This window comes from Crassostrea angulata, chromosome 5 (assembly GCF_025612915.1).
Source record: "Crassostrea angulata isolate pt1a10 chromosome 5, ASM2561291v2, whole genome shotgun sequence".
Taxonomy (NCBI): Eukaryota; Metazoa; Mollusca; class Bivalvia; order Ostreida; family Ostreidae; genus Magallana; species Magallana angulata.
The window spans coordinates 24,702,550-24,723,005 of NC_069115.1; the positions used below are offsets into that span (position 1 = coordinate 24,702,550).

Consider the following 20,456-nt stretch of genomic DNA (forward strand, 5'->3'; position numbering starts at 1 on the left):
GTCAAATATTAGGCATTGTAATAGATTTGTATACCTTGTTATAGTGGATGTTTTTTTTTTTTTAAAAAATCATTTCCCAAGCTTTCAGACCGTTACAACGATAACAAATGCGACAATTATTTGTTACTCAATGTGATTTATTTTTTTTGAAATCAAGATATTTTAAAACATGTACTTTTAAACAAATCAACCAATTAATTTTAAAAAGTAGGAATTCAGTAATTGATCATCGGGCGCTTAGCTGTTGCATAATTTTTTGTTTCAATTACAAAAATAATTAACTAATTAAAAAAATAACACATTTATCTTGTCTCATCTTTTAACTACTGAAATTTTTCGCTTACCTATTGAGCTCTAAAGTATTGCAGTAGCATTAATTTTGTAAGATATCTTAATGTTGCACAGAGCCAATAAACAAATTTGAGCCAATACCAGTCGCTTTTGTATAGAACTCATAAATTCATTCAAATAAATAATTCAAATAAATAATCAAAAATTGGATTGAATTTATTCAATCACACACACAAAAAAATCACAATTTCACTCACTTACACAACTCATGCATACTCTAATTACACATAAAACTACTTAGTGATCAATGATTTATGCAATATTGTATCACCAGAACTCCAATTTTTGAAGGAGTGGCTAAAGGGGGAATTTCTCTGATACGATAAGCCCGTAATATGCAATTTTTTTTTTACTGTAAAACGGGTTTTGATTTATCTTCCTGCAAACTGAGTCAAATTACTCAATTAATCATTATGGTTGACACATCGCCATTAAATAACAATATAACTAAATCACCAAAAGTATGAACATACAGTTCAGTAACTGTATTGTTGCCAATGGTTACATGTAAACTTGTTAGTATTGTAAAGGAAAGGCAAAACCACTGTGCATGTCACAGTCTACTGCATTGATACATGACTGGTTTGTTACCAACTTGTTCATTAAGAAATGAAAAAAGAAAAAAAAAAATATTACTAAAATATTTCTCAGTCAAATAAACTTTAAAATGCAATCAAATTAAAATTCTAATAATTTCCGAACAACTCAGTAAAACTCAGGAATAATAATAAGTTTAACTTACAGTTACAGCACAATTCTATATTTGATATTACTAACATTTAAAGATAATTTTGAAAAAAAAAGTTTTGAACGACTAAACGTACCAACTCTCCTCAAAGAAACCACCCTCAAAATGTTAAGAACAGACGTCCCGTAATCCACAGTATTTGTACCATCGATCAAATGATTACAAATAATCAGTAATGATCAAATAGCGATATGTTATAGTATCAATTAAAATCCACCTAACTTGTGATATAAGTAATCACAGTAAATAGCTGATAAATTTATCATTTCAACATCTGCCATTTACAATACACAACGTAACTCAACGTAACTTATAAGCACTGGTGGGTGTATGCAAAGTGCGTAAAATACCCTCGCGCGTATGGTAAAATATTAAACATTTTAGATTATTATACTTTCATGTTAAATACTGAAATCTGATTTAGACGCAGTTGATAATTCGTTCTATTACACTCAGTGTTAGCAACACCCTCGGCAACGGGTAACACAACGGATTGTTACATGCGCGTAAATTATGCGCGTACGGTTCGCCATAAAATTCACGTTATTTCTATATAAAAGCAGTAAAGTTTTCTTTAAAATTAAATCATTCAGTATAATAAAATGAATAGTACCTGTTTGGGAGGGTAAGAGTTGAAATAAACACCCCTCGAATATAATGATCCACTAGCTATAATCGAAAATAAGTTCATCGATCTTGTAGCTCCAGCCACATTCTTTGAATTTCCCTCGGTGTATAGTGATGTCCTGTTATCTGAAATTTGAAGTTATTTCCTCAAGGACCTCGGTTTCGATATCCACAATTAAAACCTTTATGTTCTAAAGCAACGGTACCTATCTCTTTTCTACATATTAAGCCTGTTATATATACGTCTTCAAAGTGAAATACTGAACATTCCGTGTTGCCCGATATATGTTCGAAATGATATCCCCACTGATCAGATACATGTAAGCAGTTCCTGCAATAAATCTGGATAACAATCCTTTTTGTAATCTGATCTCGATATTTTCCATTTCGAGAATGCAAATCGGAAAGGGGAAGCACCACTGACTCTTAGCAGCTGGATATAGTGTTTGTATTATGGAAGAGTTAATTCGTTCAAAAGTCTCGGACGATTGAGGAACATGTCATCAATTTTCAAAAGATATTTCACTCTCTTACAATTTGTGGAAGCCCAAAGTAACCTCGCAAAGATTTTTGTGACAGAATTTAATAATTTTCCAATATATCCTCGAACAAAATATCATCATAAACAGAATTTTTGGTTTCTGCAAGGCTTAAATGAACAGTATCCTTACTTTAACCTAACATAAATTTCAACAGAACAGTTACTGTAGGTTTTGTTGTTGAAACGTTTCCCCACGTTCTACGGATAGCGTCTCTCTGTTTGAAGTTTGACACAGCACTTGGGACCATGATGAGCAGGAAAACGTCACCGTTACTACAGGATCTATGACGTATCGGCTCCGTCTCTAACTGACCGGATTCTACGTAGGCCTTTATGAGTTAGAGGGATGTTTCATCTGTTTTCTGATTTGATTTTCGGCAAGGTAAACAAACGATATATGTCAAAATATATCTGATTGCAATCCATTTCACAATATATTTAAGTGTTTGATACTTAGTGAGAGTCTTAACGAGTTATTTCGAGACCTCTGAACAATCAATACTATCAGCATCACAAAGTGGAGATTGCGGTTTTTACCCCTGGTTCAAAACAAGAGCAAAATTCATTTACACAGAAATAAATGGACATGACAACAGCACTTGTTGGAGAGGAACACCAACCTTAACCAAAATGTGAAGAATATGCGGAAAATATTGTCTTTGAAGGAAGATCACACATATTTACCGCATGTTTCATACCAAACGTCAAACAATATATTCAAAGACTTGTAAACTGAACAATCAAATATTCAGTTTGATCAACAGTTATTAAATCTAATCAAACTGTACTTGTTTAAAGACGGAATGCTTAAGTGGCAGATTAAGTCAGTTGTAAGCTAAACATGATAGCTGTAGCAACAGATTAATTTATAAAAAAAAAAATGGCAAGACAGGCAGGTTTTTGATTTTCCTCCATTTTGTTTAAGGTGGCTCACTGAACCTTAAAATAGTTCCGCAAATCAGCTGAAAATTACTTGATTAAGATAGATAGCATGATGCATAAGAAGTATATAATGTCAAAAAGGTGAAAAATATGCAACTTTTGGTAACAATAATGATTTTCTAAAATTTAATTCAATATATATATGAAAAAAGCCCATGAAGGATTTGAACTCGTGATTTGCAGTTCACAAGCCTGATACTTAAACCACTGAGCTATGATGATATTCAACCAAATAGATTGATACAAGCAATTTAACAAAAATATTTAAATCACCATCTTGTAATGAAATGTCTTAAAAGTATAAGTTTTGATGTAGTGATGTACTTTAATGCCAAGTTGTCTAGCCAAGTAAATAAATAAGGGGAATCTGTCATTAACTATGGTCTTTACATGACAATCACAAGCATTCATATTTCATTGGATATATTTCATATTATGCTTTTTGATTTTTTTTTCTAAAGTAGACTTGCTGTCGTCAAAGGAATAAAAAAAACCTCAACAGCTGTTAGTGACATAGCAGCTAAAATTATGTGTGGGTTAATGTTGTGGAACTGAAGAGCTTCAATGAATTTCAAAAAGTGAGGGTAGGAATTTGAAGTGGTGTGTTGATGACATTTAAAAAAACTTGTCCTGTATTTCTATCACTTATTTAGTAAATAGAAGCAAAAGCTAATATTTAAAAGTATGAACATGCGCGGATCTAGAGGTGAGCGGACCCTTTCCTCTTCGAATTTTTTTGGACGATGCATGCATCTTACACTTTAAAATCAAAATAAAATTTTTGGTTTGAACATATTTTATAGTATATATGATATACAAAGGGTTCGAACACAAGTTCTTGCAACTTACTAGGTTCTCGCCATAAACTTTAATATAAATTTTATATAATTATCAATATAGCAATATGGGAAAATTATGCAAGTCAATGCAAGTATAAGTCATGATCAATGTAGAGTCTACTCTTTTAATATCACAAATAAACAGAATTTCGTTCATTGCCAAATTATAATATTGCAGAGAGTATTTTACATTTAACAAGAAATGATACCGTTAGACTTAATACTTACACTTCAGTCTCATAAGGGGTCACTATTCTACAGGGGTCACTTTTCTTCACGTAGAGTGTGCTCGGTCTTTTAAAAAGACACATTCTTCATGCAAAAAAAGTCATTTTTCTACGTACTAGAATAATGACCGAGGGTCATTATTCTACGTCGAAAATTGACCCCTAGTCATCATTCTACGTGGGTCATTATTCTGCTTTACATTGGCTGGCACTGCGAGCTCGAACGCGACTACTGTTCCCTTATGACATACTGAATTTCTGTCGTTAGAAACATACCCACAATTTCTTGTAAATTGCAAATGGCTACTAACTTCACGTTTTCGCAATGAATTTTAAGAGCAAGTTATCTTAACCTGGTATAAATCGATTTGTGGAGCACTATGATAATAAAAATAACATTTATAAAAAAGAACATACTATATAGTTTTAATGGATTGGAGTCTTAAAGGGTTCTTTTATAGAGACAGTGCAATAGAAATTACATCATTTACGATATTCATTTTCAATATTTAGATTCGAATTTGTTTAAACTGTGGCCCCTGATATCAGTAACAGGTGTCCAGAAACGGTACAAAATTCATAATAAATTACTTCTCAGATAAACGAAGGTCAATTCGCGATATATTAGCGGGGCCTCTGTTGAAATGAGGTAACGTATGCGTTTAAAGAATGTTACATGTATCATTTATCGAAATTAATGTAATTTTATGTAGGTTACATTTCTTGAACTCGAAGTTAGGTAATCGTTGTCCTCTATTAAGAGATCAAACTACTTGTTTTACTACCTATATATCTGTAAAAAGTAAATAGCAAAATGCAGATAAAACTTCAAATAGAGATAAAGTCTTCATCCAATTCACTATTGTCTGATATAAACATGCAATATGATTCTATTCGAGTATCTGATTTGACAAATCTTTAACATACATTGGAATTACTTGAAAAACTACAAAAATGTCGGTACAACTGTTTGCATGGATTATAACATCTTCATCCTTTTAGTCGATCGGGACGTTAAAATACCATGATAAAGATCTCATCTTTTCAAAACCGCAACTTCTAGTGTTAGTGTCATCGGTACGAGTTCATCTTAAATATTCAAGTTTTGGCGTTTCTATCAGTTTTGTTTTATATCAGCTAACAACTAACAGCCTTTTGTAACTCAGTTTCTTTAGGATCAGTTACTCCCTAACGGTGAACTGGCTCAACACAACACATGTTATGCCTCCTATCAGTGTCTCTATAAATTTTATTCTCATCTATTTTCGCATAGTATGCAATGGGTTTATATTGTGCAAGCATGTTATGCCGAAATAGAGCGAAGGTGTGTTTTAGAAATATTTAATTGAGATCCAATATAATGAATCAACAAACCCGTTTTACATCGCTAGTTTTGTGCAAAAACAATCATAATATGGTAAACAATTCCAGAAAACAACTGTTTCATTTTTATCAAATTTTGCATTTTATAGTACCCACAGGCCATATTATGATGTTAATGAACGGCAATAAAACCAACCAACCGACGAAATATTTATAATATTTGGATTTTGGGGTGGTAAAAACTAATGAGTAAAAAAATAACATTATTACTCTTACGCTGGTCCCAAACAAAGGATTTATCTTTGGTATCGATCCAAGTCGTTAACCTGATATCTGATATCCTCAAGTGATATCCTGATATCTTCCTGAACTGAAATCATGGGGGGGGGGTGGATTAGGCGTGAAAATGACGATATAAGGGCGGATAAGATACTGTAAAATTAAAATATCACAACGTCTGTTAATTTAAACTGGCGTATGCGTCTCAAAACATCCAAATAGCGCATTTTTAGGACTTCAATACCGATTATTTTATAAATTGGGTATGTGCTCCATATTTTGACATAGTCTAAGCAAGGTCTAATGGAAAACAAACCAATTTTAATCAACAAAAATCGTGGTAAGAGGACCTATCAAAATATCATTTGTAACCCAACAATTGAACGTTAAAGAAAAATAACAGAAGTACGTAATGTCGTAGCCATGGTTGCATATAGCATTTAAACAACACACCTTTTTATGACTGAAATGATTCAGTGATTAGAGCAACAGACATTAGGTAACCTTATGGAACTAGGTTTTTAGGTTGTTGGTTCGATACTGCTAAACCTTAAGGCAATATTTTTTCTTATCGTTTGCTATACTATTCAAAACTGAATATAGTTAAACATTGTGCTTTTGCAAAATCGTATTATAACATTATCATATAGATTTAATCAGTAAAATTTAGATTTGAAATTATGTATTGTACGACTAAACCAAATGGACAGTTGCGCTATCTCCTTTATAATAGCAGAAATTTTTTTTTAATCTCGATCAAGTTATATGACACATTTGTTTGATTTAATGACGTTGACATGGGACATTTTCCAAAATGTGTGACTCAGCATTTTGTCATCCATTTCTATCGGACATATTCACCTGATGTCATTATACTCGTCCAATATTTTTCAATGTTGCTTGAACATTAGTTTACAAAATGCATTTACAACTGATCTTTTAATTTTTTTTCTTTCAAAACGGCATAGGATTTTTTTCAAAGTTTTTACAAAATTTTATTAGTAACACATGTACTGGCGGCCCGCCCAAAACGCTTAAGTTGCATTCTTATCACGAGTTCACGCTCCATCCTGTAATAAGGGTCCATCCTCGCTATAAAATCTTTAAAAATTCCGTTAAAGCAGAACTACCAATGGGTCACTAATAGACTATTAAGCAAATTTATCTTCATTTTTATTTAATTTTTTTTCATCGAAAAATAGTTATATTTGCGTTTTTCAATTCTTGTTGATTTTAACTTCTCTTTTTTTTGGACATTTTCCTGCATGTCGTGTTTATGATCTAGTATACTTTCATTTTACTAATTTAATTTCATACAATATTTGAAATCACAACTTAATTTTAATGTAAATGACTTGAACCCTTTGTGGCACAAGTTGAATATTACTGTTTTTGAATATCTGAATATCGCCACTTGTGTACTTAATTTTTGGGACAACCCCGTATTGTTGGTTTTGTTTAACTTTGCGTGATCAGAAAAATCAAGGGTTTAACAAGAAGAATGAGCCTAGCTATAGCTTCGTAGATCAGGTAAAACGCTTGCTTCAATTGTTCTCTGACTCTCTTACTTATAGTTTTGTATCTCATTTTAAATAGCTTTTTTCGTGGTTTGTTTTGTAAATAAGATTTCAAAGTCATACTAAGATCTTTAAAAAACCAATTTATTAATATCTATCCAATATTGAGACGACCCCCCTCCTGCATTTTATTATGTGTAAACCACGTGGCTTACGATATCCAATTATGATTAACCTCATGGGGCTGCAGTCCCAATACATTTGTTCAAAACTGTTAAACAAGAGGAAGTATTTAAAATACTGAGACTTCTAAAGAAACAATACAACAGAAATTACTTATTTATTTACGACAAAGCCTTCACTTCATTTTTCTTTAGATTCAAAATTGTTTACACTGTGGCCACGGTACCAGTAATGAGTCTCAGGGATGGGTACAAATGTTAAAATCAAAATAGATTAAGGTGTATTGTCGACTATTGGGGAGGGGGGGGGGGGTCCTAACTGGACATTTGGACAATTATTTTGAACGACATATTTATGTATTATACATGTGGGTTTTTTACATAAAGATTCATTGCTTGGACTTATAATTAAATAGTAGTTGTCCTCCATTAAATATAGATCTTGTTTCACTAATAATAATTACATAAACATTAGATAGCAGTATACAAATTAGACATTAGTTAGGAAAACACTTCATCCCTTTCACTAATGTTTGATTAAATCAATCAACTTAATGCATTATGAACTTACCTGAATTCTGAGTATCGGATTTAACAAATCTGGGATATCTTAAACATATATTTGGACGTTACATCAACAATTTTTGTTAATATGTCACTTCATCTATGTCCATGAGTTATAAAATGTTCCAACTCTTAGTCGACAGGACGTTAAAAAGGGGAAAAAAGATGCCATGCTTTTTTGGAATTTGAACTCTCGTCTATTGTGTCATTGTGAATAAGTTCATCCTTTTTTTTTATCCCTTTTGTTTTTTATCAGCTAACATCTATTAGCTTTTTGTAACTCAATGTCTGTACAAAAAATACCTCCTTTTAGTGTTATTGTTTCATTTAAGAAGGCCAATTTGGGTTTTTGCAAATTTCTTCTTTTCAATCATATATAATTAACACTAAATCTAGTATTTTTGTGAAGTTTCAAAAATAAACAAGAGATTTTGTGAAACACTTATCCCCCCCCCTCCATTGGAAACATCCACAAAGAAAATTAATGTAAACAGCAAATAACTGGAATTTTTTTTACATGTACGTCCAAGGGCCATAACTCTGTTGAAAATTGCTCGATCGTACCCAATATCGAACTTGAACTAGATATTATCATGATAAACCTGTATACCAAATTTCGTTTCAAGTTCATCCTCTGCGAAGAAAATGAGCGAAAACTTCATATAACTGGAATTTTTCTAAGTCCAAGGGCCATTGCTCGATCGTACCCAATATCGAACTTGAACCAGATATTATCATGATAAACCTGTATACCAAATTTCATTTCAATATGTTCATCATCTGCGAAGAAAATGAACGGAAACTGTTGGTGGACAGACCGACAGACTGACCGACCGACCGACCGACAGACAGACAGCAGCAAAGCAATATGCCCTCCCTTCTTCGAAGGGGGGCATAAAATCGTCGATCTGGTTCTTTTTAGGGGTCAACTCCGAAGTACAGGTATATTTATCATAGAAGTATATAGGAAATCGCCATTTTTCGCACTTCAATGCAAATTTAAAAAATACTACAAACGCAATTTTCGTCCAATCGTAATAAAATCATTTTCTACATTATATAGAAAAACGGAAGACCCTAATTAACTCTAAGAATAGAATTTTTCTGTGTGTAAAATTTCAAAGACGTACACATTTTACCTTTTCTGTTAATTCCTCCGAACTCTTTCAAAGCTTCATTTTATCATAACGTCATTCAAGCATAATGGAAATGCTTACCTTTACCGAACAACGGAATATTCGTTTATAAAAAAAATAAAAAAAAAAAAATATTTAATAAATGGTGTCGCAACAATTTCATAAAAAAAAAAAATATAGTGTATTTATTTGTCGGCCTCATTAATCTGAAACAGTGAACTGATACAACACAAAATTGCAATTCAGTTTAATAATTTGATATAAATTGACACATTCTAAAGTAATAATTGCAAAAAGTATCCTGGTTATCTTTGTTGAACGTAAGATCCATTGTAATTCATCATCAGACATATTATAACTAATTACAAAATGTTTTCATTTTAATTCTAGACAGAAGTTTGAATATAAAAATGTGATCCATTAGATTCATGATAGAATACAATTTACATGACTTGGTACTTCCAGGTATATGTACAATTCATTGTATATAAAAAACAATTTGAAAAATTATCTTTGTAAATTTTAGATGATTTGATATCGGTTTTATCATTAAAAGTAACTACAAACCTTATCATTGTGTCAATTAAAGGCAGTTAAAGCAAACTATTACGGAAACAATTTTGTTATTTTTGGATGTTAAAAAAACTAGTAATGTGTATCAAAATGCATATGAATACAAGAGTAAAGATATTCTTACACTGTTTGTCGATCAAGGATTAATCTGTGGATAAATCCAACTGTGTTCATAAAGTCTACAAATGAAGTGTCTTGCCGAACTGAAATCCAGGCGGTACCTAACCAATATTTTTAAATGTCAGGTGTCTTCATCACTTCAGCTAGAGTAACACGATATCTACGTTTATTAGATTCAGTGACCTATAAACGATTGTATCATTCATCTACACCACAGAAACATGAACACTTTCATAATCATTAGTATGCCTATAATGATTATGCCAAAATAATTATAAAACAACATTAATGATGTACATGTTCAAAATTATTTTTTTTTATTTCACTTAAATGTATGATTCAAATCGGAGTTTAACAATTGTATGATGAATAAGGATTGCATCTGTATGTTATGTAAACTGTAGATGATACAAACGTTCGTACAGAATTGATAAACCAACATCTAATATTTTAAGTGGTTTTTGGTCATCACAATATCCAAATAACATTTCAAATACAATTAAGACCGATTTTTAGCTCACCTGAGCTGAAAGCTCAAGTGAGCTATTCTGATGACATTTTGTCCGTCGTCCGTCTGTCCGTCCGTCCGTCTGTAAACTTTTTACATTTTGAACTTCGTCTCTAAAACCGCTTATCCAATTTCAACCAAATTTGGCACAAAGCATCCTTATGTGAGGGCGAATAAAAATTGCAGAAATAAAAGTCCGATCTGTATTTAAAGCGGAAAAAACTTGAAACTGTAGAAAAAGGGGGTGCATTTTTTTAATTCTTCTTCTCAAAAACTACTGAGTCCAATTAAACGTAGTTTAGCATAAATTATCTTTATGGGAAGGAAAATATAAATTGCAAAAATTAAGGGCTAATTCAATTTCAAATCTGAGTTATTACGAAAATAATAATTAAGGAAAGGCGTGTTTCATTCAGTTTAATAGCTTTGGGTTCGGCATCTGGTAAAATTGGTAGGCAAGACTTGACCTGGGCAAAACAAAAAATTGGCAGTTATTAATCTGCCAATCTCATTAAAATTTCAGGGTATTTGATGGACTAGTATATTTGTATTCGCTGTAAATATTGCTGCAAAATAATGCGTATTTGGAATTGACGATTGCCGATTTGCCCCGGCTTTTATTTTGCCACGACCCGGGTTTGCATACCCATTTTACCAAGACTCGTATTCCATACTTCTAAAACGAGGTTCTTTGTTTAAAGCAGCCATGACATAATACGAAAAAGGGTCGATCTGACTATGATGGATTCGCTTTTTGTGCAACAGTTCGCGTATGAAGGGAAATTTTTGAAACATGCAAAATATATTGGTGCCGATTTTGTGAATTGAGGCTAAATATTTCAATGTGTTGACAGTTTTCACACATGACGTTGGTGTTAGCTTGTTCTGATTTTCGTTTCGTTTTCATTATGTATGCTTTGTAACCGGGGAACTATCGTCTGTATTTCGTGATTTTTACGTATCAAATCAAACAGAGACTTCGGTAAATCAAACAGTTAACTGTTTACCTGCGCAAATTAAGCAAAATCTGATGTATCAAAAAAGTACTGAAATACAATTCATTCTATCGGTAATTCGGCATTATCTTTTGCGCAATGGTAGATGAATGCAATAGGTTTTGTTGAGATGCTCGGCATTTTCTCGAGTTTATTCAGTTTAAATAGAGTTTGATATCTCTGACGGAAATATGTAGGTATATATATATATATATATATATATATATATATATATATATATATATATATATATGTGTGTGTGTGTGTGTGTGTGTGTGTGTGTGTGTGTGTGTGTGTGATTCATTTCGAAAAAATAAATTGTGTTCTCTTTTTGTTATAGTGCATGTTTTTTGTGTTTAATTATTTACAATTTCTATGTACTAACCATATTTGAGTGTTAAGCTTCGAATTATAAGCAAGATACAGAGATTTGCTCACATTTCTATGTTTGTACACAGATCTTAAAAACTTAAGATTAAAAAAGTAAAAAATTTTTCAATATTTATTAAGAAAATTTTCAAAGTCTGTTCTTCCAGAGACCAACTTTAACAACTTATTGTATTGTAAACTTAACCTTTTTTCGTCATTATTACTCCTACTGTACATGTGATCCTTGACCGTGTTTGTGTACATTTGTATAAACTGATTTTGAACCTCAAATACCAGTGAACTGGTCTTGAGTGAATAAAAGAATTGAAAATCTTAGGCCCTTCTTTTTTTCCATTTTAAATGCTGAATAGGAAATACCAAGTTAAAAATCTTAAAGCTGAATGAAATAAACTCATGTGAACAAAATATGACTCAAACGTAGGCGAACTGTGAGCTCTGTATCTTGCTTATAATTCTACGATTGACGCTGAAATTTTTGTTGAACATTAGAAATTCTATATGAATTAGAGTATGTTAAATACTTGTACAAACAAAATAAAAGAACGATATTCTGTATATACCTACTCTCTGGGGCCCCCTCTCTATACAATAAACAATGTGAAATCTACATCAATTTTGATAGTTTTTCAGACACCAGTAAATAAAAACGACATCATAAACAGTTTCCATAGTTCTGACACATTTCTGTTGCGGGGATAAAGTAATTATCGCTATTTCTAAGAAAATATCACAGCGGAAAATTATCCTGGTTTGTACGCGAGGTAAATAACAGTCATTTAATCAAATGGAGAAGACAAATTAAATTTTTGAATGTTTTTAATTTCAGGAATTCAGCACATTGAGGTACAATTTTCTTCTTCACATCTATACATGTAGGATTTTTTAAATAAAATACAATAACTATAATATTTTTTTTTAAATACAATAACTGGTAAGTAGTTGATGAAAAAAAAGTACCTATATGCTCTCATATATTTTGATCGCTTTACAAAGGAGGGGGGGGGGGAACGAAAATATAGGGAATTGGAAGTTAACAACTTAACAGTGTACCCCTACCAAATGTTTAGTTTTATATCTTGTGTAGGATTTCTTATTCTAGTAAAAAATATTTTTCATGAAGATACAATGTCAAAGATTACGTGTATGTAAAATTAAGTGTAAAATTCGAATACTTTACAATATTTATTTTTTGTTATTCTACCGAGGGACCATATGGCACAATATCTTTTGAACGCCCATTGTTGCTCAGGTGAGCGATGTGGCCCCATGGGCCTCTTGTTTTTTACTAAAATCAAAATACAGATACATGTTTTAAACTATTTTGACAAATAAATATGCACTAGCTAGGTGTGTAAATCAAAGAGCCTCAAATTCGATTGAAAGATCATGCGATACGACAGAAGCACTAAAAATTCTTTCAGCAGACGATGCTTTTATAACTATAGGAGCATTTTTTTTCTCGAGCTCGTTAGAAAAGCACTTTCAATACCGTGTGAATTGCATCCAATTACTTATTTCACGTTCTCGCGAGGAAAGAAAAAAAATAAATTTTAACAACTTCATGCAATAAAAGGGAGAATAAAACATTCTCATGTTTATAGTTATTTCCCAAGAAGGATTTGAAAATGAGTCTAGCTATTTCTGGCTAATTTTGATGAAAAATTTAATTATTGTAATATATGTTATGTATTAAATCAATAGTTTTTGTTTGGTAATCGGTCGATAAGAAGTAAAAAACTACAAAAATGTATGTACCACTATTTGCATGGATTTTAATAGGCCTATCTTTAGTTTGTAACTCAATTTCTTAAGGATTAATTACGTCCTCATAGTGTTGTTGTTTTACAGACACAATGAACTGACTCTATATGTTCGATGATTATCTATGTTCTCATCAAAAGCAAGGACTAGCATAAGCCGATATAGAGCAGAGTATCAATACTAAAACAAAGTCACCCATACGTAATAATTTAAGAATGAGAAATGGACATCAGAAGCATATTTTACCAGAAAATAGGCAAATGTAGACGTTGTGATATTATAATAAAATATTGGGCAATTTTACGTACGTTTGTTTTAAAGGTACATTTGAAAGGGTATTTAATAAGAGTCTTAAAAATTGTATTATTAAAACCTTTGCAAGTAATATAACTAGGATTATGCAGATGTATAAAAACGAAAGGAGCTGTAAGTAAATGGCATCATATTGGAGAAACTAAGGTAACCGAAATAGGCTATCACAAAGACATGTCTAATACACACGCCGACACGAAATGTGGATATTGCTCCACACAACATCGAAATAAGATTTCAAATAACAAAATCAACATACCGAAGAAACTGCTTTCACATAAAATATGCACTTTAGAGTGTAAATCACAGGGGTTTAAATGTGTTTAAAAAGATCTTGCGATAATACAGATTCACTGCACCATTTCTCTCCACCTCGATGATCATGAGTTTTGTTTTCAACAGACGATTAATCCGGCATTTATTAGACGCATATATTTTATTAAGAATGTTAAGTCAAAGATACCTGGGTATCCTAACTGACGGTGGTTAACATTAAATTTCGTCGTTAGTATGAAAGACGCGTACGTTTATTTTATAAATATTTTATAAGTTCACTCTGATCCTCAGAGTACGTGAAGTGAAAATAACGATCATTTATGTGTTTTTCTTCATCGTTACCTGATGCTATGTACGTTCTATTTATGGGGATGTTAGAATCACCCCTTAATGTTGTCAGTATGATGAGCTGTGTATAAGAAAACCTTGTGATTAATGTGAGACATTACTAATTGGTATAACCTTATTACAAAGAAAGAGAAATGGGCATTTACTAATGTATATTTAGGACAATTCATTTTAATGCAAAATTCTACATTAGCAATGGATTTTTGTAGGGTAGAACCAACATAGAGAGAGTTGCATTATGGGTCTTCTCTTTTCAACATTAAGGTTGAATGTCCGTCTGATAAGAGAGATAACTTTCTGTAGAAAATATTCTCACTTTGTTTCTGAAAACTCATAATTATTAAGACAAAAAGGACAACAAGCAATAAGGGAGGCGGTACGTACTAGGCCCCATTTTATGCTGGAAGGCGACATTTATTTTAATTCAAATATTAAAAGATGAAATTTGAACGGAACGAACTGAACCTCAACTTTTCAAGGGGGCGCAAAAAAATTAGAAATGTTTTACCAAAAATTCCAAGAAATTTAAACTAATCATCGTTAATATTTTGTGAGGTAATATTAATGACCCTCCTTCTCCCATCCTCCAATGCATTGTTGTTGTTCCCCCCCCCCCAAAAAAAAAATAAAATAAATAAATATTCATTTATTATATGTACTTGTACAGTCCATCAATAATACGTGTTTGATGGTTTAGGCCAGGGAATCTTTAGATGGAAATTTTTTGTTTCTCTCTTAATCGCTCGTTCACAAAGGTAAATGAATTAGAATTTAGGAAAAACATGCTAAGACAATTGCAGACTCTAGACTTAGTCATCATCATTTGAAACTTATAACATCTCAAATGTTTAAAACTGATTCAGGATTTACTATTTTAAAAGATCAGATATGGGGAGACAAAATTAAAAAAAAGAAAGAAAAAAAAACATTATCCAATTTTATTCAAGATAATATATATCCCTATATTGAGATTATACCAATTACTAGAAGATCATCCAGTTGATCCCCTTTATGTGTTATATATAACAAAAAGCTCTGGTTTGATATTTGTTTTTCATTCTAAAACATATGGATCGATTTACTATTATCTTATCCAAATTTTTAAAAAACCAGAAAACCTTTTTATGAAAAATTAAAAACTATTGTAATTTATCACATACTGTATGTAAAATCTGTATGTAAAACCTTCAATTGTTCATGATAAAGAACGATAACTCATGCTGTTTGAAGCAGTTTTTGTTACAAACCTTAACAACAAAGTGTTCCTCTGAACTAAAAAGCAGCGCTTTACTATGTTTTGTAAGATGATTTGACATTGTATAACTTACCGCTTATCATGTAGAATATTTGCGAAGCGGTTTAGTATTATGGTAATTTAAGGTCGCGAGGATATTTTCCAAGTTGACATCAGAATTAGGTAGATAATATTAAATAATTAGTGTTGTTTTCTTGTTTTAACCTTATAAACTTGTTATATTACTACATAAACATAAGGGTTTTTATTCTTAACAAGAAAGGAAGTAGGAAATTATTTTGCATCACAAAACAACATGGGAAACTGTACATGTTATTAAAGGCATACAACTCGAACTTGAAAAATACAATGCAAACTTTTTACATGAATGTACACGTTCATTTCCTTGTGTATATTTAGTTTAAGTCGATATAATTATTTTCCGTGTATAGTAATTTGCAAACCCAAGGTAGAAAACGGCATGTTTCCACACCTGTTCAAGACAAAAGATAACCTCTAAATTGCAAACAACTTCGTCAACCGTACAACCCCCCCCCCCCTTTTCTATCTTACAGAAGGGGTTTCTTGATTGGGAGTTGATTTTAATCAACTCTCCTATGCAGTTACTCTCGCAAACCGAAACTGAAACAGTGTTTGGACCTAAGCACAAATCATCACCACTGACAAGACTTTGTTCTTGAAAATAATCGATAAATTCGATGTAATAGACGCTGAAGCATTTTTAAAGGAAACTTATTTATAAATACCTTGTAAAATACCCACTTCTGTACTTTAATATGTTTAATTTGTAAAATCTGATGAGCTGCAAAGCTTAAAGAGAATAAAGAATGAATGAATGAATGGTTTGGCATTTTATTACTTAAAGGATTGTCATTGAAAAATGTTTCAAACTTAATGTTTTACAATCACTTAGAAGGTGTTTATCATAAATCATTTTGGCCTCTCTTTTGGTATCTACGATTATAATCTTAGTTTAAACAGTAAAATTTAAGGACATAATTTTGGAGAGAAAATTTTTTCACTCAATATATCCTTATTTTCGATAGAAAATTCTGTAAGGGTGCTAGAATCTACGGCAAATTTCAATATCTCGTCCTTGACTTTGAATCTTGTCTTTTTGGGGAAATTCTGCAAATTCTGAAATTCCGTAAATTCCACTTGTAATTAAGAAAATTTCTCTTATTATTTGGCTGAAGTTTTTCTAGATATTTATATAATGTCTTATGGAACGACATTCTATGAATAATATATTCATGAATGTTATCCTTAATTTAATGACAATAGGTCAAAATCTATTTGAAAAATAAAAACCGATATTCATGCAGCTTTGAATATATCCCCATGATTTTCAAATATACAAATTGAAATCATGGGGGAATGTTTATCTTCTTTTACAATACCGACATGGCATTGATTTGTTATCATCAAGTAGAAGGCATACACTTTAAATGATAGATATATGAGGGTTTTTTTTATGTGAGTCGGGGAAATTGTCTCTCAAGTTTGACGGCAACTATAAAAAGAGCTATATAGGTTTAAATCCAAAACTATAAATTTAAAGTGACCTAATGACCTCACTTGCCTTGTCACACCTCTTCCTTGTTTATCACACTAAAAGTGAAGTAAATTGTAACAAACAACAACTTACCCTTTTACTGAATGTTTACAAAAATCACAAAACCTTTTGATATTCTCAACAAAGAGAAAGATAAAAAAAAACCCACACAGACAGAAAGAGACAGAGAGAGGGAGAGACAGACAGACAGAAAGAGACAGACAGACAGAGATACCAAGACAAGAAATAGAGACTGAGAGAGACAAACGGACAGACAAAGAGACAGAAAGACGAAGAGAGAGAGAGAGAGAGAGAGAGAGAGAGAGAGAGAGAGAGCGACTTTCTGTATTCAGTATGCAACATGTTGATGATGACTTCATATTTTACTTATCAACAAACATATCTCAATAGATGGTATAGATAGTATACTTTATAAACATTCAGTTAAAAGATCTCTAATAAAATAACCGCTGTTTTTCCTACTTTAAGAAACTTCTTAAAATGAGTATTAATGTCTGCCTGGGACTCTTACATCTATATTTTATTAATTATTATTATATATTAAATCAATGAAAAATTTAAAGTTATGTCAGAATATACCGGTATTAATTGCTATAGATTCAAATGTCATTTGTAAGTACCCCGGTAGTATTCAATTGGAGTCAAAGTCAATGCTACATGTAAAGCCCTTCTTTGTGTCATTACATGCATTACATTGCGATTCTATCTAATTTTAATTTTGATTACAATTATAGTGATCGATTTCAAACTCACACAGAATCATCTACTGGTATTAAGGACGTTGCTTACTCAGGGTTTGAGTTCTCAAATTCGGATTGTTATAAAGTTCAATATCATGAGTAAAATTTGTTCTAATCACTAAAAGTATTTATGAAATGAATTATTATTGTCAAACCACTCTATATTTTTACTATATTCTGCTCAAGGGCTTGTGCATTGGCTGTGCTTGAAAAATTCAGTGATTCAGTTTTTCTAATATTAAAGTTTCCAAACAAAAAGCTGATTCTTAAAAGACATATTTAGTATATTAAGAAGATGACTGTAGCCTGTTATCAAGACTTTTATATCCTGACAGAGCAATAAGATTTACAAGAATTTTTGGAATACGAAAATGAGAAATTCCCCCCTCGCTTTCTCAAAATGTTGTTTTTGTATTCTGGTGTGAAATCTCAGTCGATGCCTATTTTGGAAGCTAGTCAAGTATTGCCAAACAGTGTAGCGACAGTTCCCTCACTTGTTATTGACGGCCCATCATTAATCAATTCAAAACAACCGAACAATGTCAATCCTTTGATAACTATGCCAGTGACATTATCCTAACGCAAGGCCATCGGAGAGAAGATATTGTCTTCGGATGTTTATAAAGATGATAGTCATAAAGGTGAAACTAGAAAAAAACGAGGCATAAGATCTAGACGGAAGATAACTAGAAACACTAGACCGCCAAACTCTTGGAACACTTTTATTCGGTGTAACGAGGACAAAACAAGACCATCTGGATTTAAGCAGACCAAATCGTATCTGCAACTATTACGACAGAAACTATCTTAAGTTCTCCTTGTGACAGTGTGACAGAACATATAATTAATAAACTATAAACTAGAAGAATTTGTAGTCATCATGTACGTTCGGTCTTGCACTTCCAATAGAGTAAATGACACGTGCCTTGGCCTCTTTGCACGTAAGCAGCTTCAATACAATGGCATCTCTCGATCCCTCAAGAGCAACTCTTGTAGAGCATATTAAGAGATCTGTAATGCAAGCTAAACATACATTGGGTTAGTTACTATGTAAGTAAAAAAACCACAGCATCCCCTTCCAGATAGGGTTGAAATAAGATTGCAGTTTATCGGTTTCACACGGGACATCCTGACCATCAATTGCGGCTTCATGTCAAAAACTACTGAAATGTTGATATAATATTAGTTGTGTTTGGGAATGCAAATGTTTCAAGTCCGAATTATTTTGCACTGCTCTTTGCAGTGCAACTGCTTAGACGATCAGATTTTGTACATTCAAAAATGGGCCGCAGCATGTTTCCAAACGCATGCGCAGAGTGTTCATATATGAAATGAACATCAAATTATATCATACAACAAATTTTTCTTCATAATTTCAAAGAAAATAAAAACATTACCCAGAAATATTTAAAATATCATGAAAACATTATGAAAAAAAGGCGCCATCTTGAAAATGACCAAAACTTGAATAGCCAACGATATTTTTTGATCAAGTAATGTTCAAAGAACCTTCATGCAAAATTTGCAACAAGTGAAATATCTAGCTGAAATATTGACCTAAGCCGCTACACTGAATCTCTTTAACTTTGTTTCATTGGAATCTCTTGGTATTGACTTTCATGATAATCAAAACTAATTAAAAATATATATATATATGGTATAATTAATAGTGGAGGGATATTACACCTTAAGTCGTATGAAAACATTTAGGAAGTTGATTATTAGTCCCCTACCGGTTTTCAACGGAGGGGACTATAGCTTTCCTCTGCGTCCGTCCGTCTGTCCGTCCGTCTGTCTGTCCGGCCGTCCGTCCGTCTGTCTGTCCCACTTCAGTTTTCCACACTTTTTTTCTTTATGCGTTTGAGGAATAATATGAAATTTGCTGAACAGCTTTAAAATGTCAAACTTCAGATCAAGTTTACACTTTTGTAGTGTCTGGTTGACATATTTTCGAGAAAATTAATTTTTTATATTCCAATTTTTTACTGTTCGGGTTCGTTTTTGGGCTCGGTGTGTATTGAATAAACGAGGAAAGTGTGTAGTAAGTAATAATATCGTGCGTTACTTGGACCATTCCTTTTATTGTTTCTAACAAACAAATAAGTTCTGTAAAATAGTGTCAAGCATTGTTTTTTAAATTTAATCGACGGGTTTTTTTGTATTATTACAATCGGGTTGGTCTGTTGATTCGGGGTACAGAAGACGGTAAGAAATGACATTCTGCATAACAGTGCATTGTTTTCATAAATTTCTACAAACCGGTAGGGAACGTGTATTGCTTATGCAATACTCTCAGAATGCTTGTTAACAATATAAATGATTACTT

The 20,456-nt window shown here is 32.0% G+C and overlaps 1 protein-coding gene and 1 pseudogene across 4 annotated transcripts in view; both read right to left on the reverse strand.

Moving 5' to 3' along the window:
• Positions 1 to 10,056, reverse strand: part of LOC128186387 (beta-1,3-galactosyltransferase 1-like) — a 28,189-nt gene extending 18,133 nt beyond the window's left edge. The window contains exon 1 of one of the 4 annotated variants that reach the window (XM_052856202.1): positions 9,974 to 10,056. The gene's annotated coding sequence lies outside the window, so the exon portion shown is untranslated. Of the gene's footprint in view, positions 1 to 8,147; positions 8,282 to 9,973 lie in introns of those variants that run through there. The other 3 variants (XM_052856199.1, XM_052856198.1, XM_052856203.1) reach the window with 3 other exon arrangements.
• Positions 1,719 to 20,456, reverse strand: part of LOC128185249 (beta-1,3-galactosyltransferase 1-like) — a 36,281-nt pseudogene continuing 17,543 nt past the window's right edge.